This window comes from Hyperolius riggenbachi, chromosome 12 (genome assembly GCF_040937935.1).
Source record: "Hyperolius riggenbachi isolate aHypRig1 chromosome 12, aHypRig1.pri, whole genome shotgun sequence".
Classification (NCBI taxonomy): Eukaryota; Metazoa; Chordata; class Amphibia; order Anura; family Hyperoliidae; genus Hyperolius; species Hyperolius riggenbachi.
Window position 1 is genome coordinate 19,691,203 of NC_090657.1, and position 2,860 is coordinate 19,694,062.

At 40.4% G+C, this 2,860-nt stretch overlaps 1 non-coding gene across 1 annotated transcript; it reads right to left on the reverse strand.

The window, feature by feature from the left end:
* Positions 1 to 1,460: 1,460 nt before the first annotated feature.
* On the reverse strand, positions 1,461 to 1,684 carry LOC137542593 (small nucleolar RNA U3). The gene has a single exon (XR_011025478.1). It is a non-coding gene; the product is annotated as a small nucleolar RNA U3 (small nucleolar RNA).
* Positions 1,685 to 2,860: the final 1,176 nt, after the last annotated feature.

The following is a 2,860-nucleotide window of genomic DNA, read 5'->3' on the forward strand; positions in this document are numbered from 1 at the left end:
TAAGGACCGTACCCACTATGCAATTTCTACAATGATTTTTCTGACGACTAGCGATTTTTTTTTTTTAAACGACAAGCAATCATTTCTGCGATCTTGTGACTTGGGTGTGCGATTATGCGTAAGACGTTTGACAACTCATGGTGATAACAATGTCATGGCGATTCGGGTCTTTAAAATCCCCGTCAGCTACGCTCAAGGTGCCATGATCGCTGGTTACGCCTACTATGTGTACCCACCAGCAGGAGGATAGATCGGGAAACGTTGCTGGGATCCATCTTCCTGCATCAAGAGGTGTGATTGCTTGGCAATCTGTAATCCTTTGCAGTGTTCCCTAAGCCAGTCATAAAGGCCCACCAACAGTGCGTGTTTTGTAGAAATCCACAGAGGCAGTTAATCAGCTCTGCTGAGACACTGATAACCCCACATGTGGAAGTTAATGATTTCCTACAAAACATGAATTGTTGGTGAGCCTTGAGAACAGGGTTAGGGAGCTCTGCTTTATAGGATATAATTGATGTATCAAATCAAATCAAAGATAGCTTTATTGGCATGACCAGGCTCCAATACTGGCATTGCCAAAGCAGGGGGAATGGGGGACATGGGATGGGATGGGATGGGGGTGCAGTAAGTTAGCAGTTCATGGACATTTGGGGGGGGGGGGGAGTTTACAGTTCATATATGCTCCTCTCAGTCTGTGGCATGCTGTGACATAGTGTGCAGCAATTGTCACTGTGGATTTCTCTTCCCCTAGTAGAATGCAGTGTTTTCTCTCATTCTCTAATGTGTGAAAGTCTGGAAATAGTTCCATCAGTTTCTTAAAGAAGGATTCCCTGGTAGCAGTATATTTGGGGCAGTGCAGCAGGAAGTGATTTTTGTTCTCGAGGGTCTTCTGCTCACTGTGTTGGCATAGTCTCTCCTCCCTGGGTTTGTATGTCTGTCTGTGTCTCCCGAGGTTGTGAGCACTCAGTCTGTAGATGCTCAGGATTTCCTCTCTTGAGGGTTTTGGAGCTTTTCCAGGTATGTGGCTATTTTATATTCTCTTTGTAGAGACTGGTATATGGTTAGCTTTTGTGACTGTCTTTTTTCCTTCCTCCATTTATCTACATAGACCTCTTTGGTCTTGGCTGTGGTGTGCTTTTTCTGGGCTCTTGATGGGACTTGTCCTGCTAGTCATTTCAACTCTGTCCATCTTCTCCGTGTTTCCACCCCCCTCCCCTTCTCCTGTCCTGCTAGTCATTTCACCCCGGAATGCTTTGATCCGATTCAAATTATCCAGATCATTGAAAAGATCCGAACTTCCCATCTCTAATCCAAATCATCCAGATCATTGAATCTGAACCTCCCATCTCTACTCAATAATATCAGTAGTATCCTTCCTTATCAGATACAACTGCTGAGTTGAACAGTAGCTAGCTTAGAATTAGATAATTTATGTGCTTATTTTTACAGTTATAAAAACAATCACTCAGCTTGCGTTTCCCTCCTCCAGCTCTTACAAGTAAGAGTGGAACAGTCCTCAATAGCTGCTAGCTGGCAGCAGCTACCAATACAAGCAGCACTACCAACCCCCTTCCTGCTCAGAGGAAAACACTGACACTCCTCATCGTGATTGGCAAGTTTGTACACTTTAGAGCACATCTCCACAGACAAACTCTATAGAAATGATCCCTGAAAGTATAGTCTTACCTACTCTCTGCAATGACTACAGACCACAGCCTACGGGGGTCCTATCCACATTGTGCTGACAAAACCCTATATGAGCCATAAATAGAAAGAATATGTTTCCTACAAGATACTGAAAGCAGCACACAAACCTCATAGGATGCAGCAACACACTTTTTAGATTATTTTTAAAACTTTCTGCCTCGAAGGACGTAGCGCACCTTTACCCATAATGCTCCAGCCTTATTTACATGTGTGCCGCCCTGCAGCCAATTAGAAAGGATAGTCAGAAACTGACTTCATATGCAAATGTGACCTCACACAGGAAACTCCAGGAAACTGCATTAGCTTTTATGCTGTAACCAATTCAGACCAGCTGACCCATAGCAGAGTGACTACAGTGTTACATTCATAGTAGTTCCCAAACATTATCCTACTACAGAACATCTATCAGAGCTCAGCGTAGTTATAACATTTCCACAGCACATTTTGCCAGAATATTCATTAAAAAAAATAAAATGATACTACTAAAAAATCAAAGCTCATATTTCTACAGCTGCTTCAGCTTCTTCAGATCCAGGATTCAAATCACCATCATTCTAATGGGGGCTGTGCACAATTCAACAAAATGTTATTTTTTTTTAGATATATAAAAATCAATTATATTAAGAAATTGAAGATTGAGAAAAAATATATACATTTTTCTGACATTTTAATTATCTAAAAAAATAATAATAATCAGATAAGGAAATACAAAAATTGAAGGTTTTTGTTTGGAAATTTTCAGAAAAATCAGTCATACTGGTGATTTATCAAATTATTCGACCAAGTAATAAATATATTTAATTTATCTGATCCAAAAAAAAACAACATGCATCTTGAACATTCAAATGCAGTGGTTGATTTTAATTGTCCGATTACTGAAATATTATAATTCAATTATAACAAAAACATAATAAAAGTAGATAAGTACAGCCGATTCTGCCTTTCTGATTCCAGGGAATAGGAATGGGATTCAAATCATCATTTTTCTGAAAGACATATGTCTGAAAGTTGAATACCATGCAGAACCCATTCCAAATTACCAGCCATTCGCAGTGAACTGCTATCCACTCAACATGTCCGCCCACAACAGGATCACTACTGGACTTGACCTCATCCAGCTTTACCATTCCCAATGCCTATGTCATCACACAAA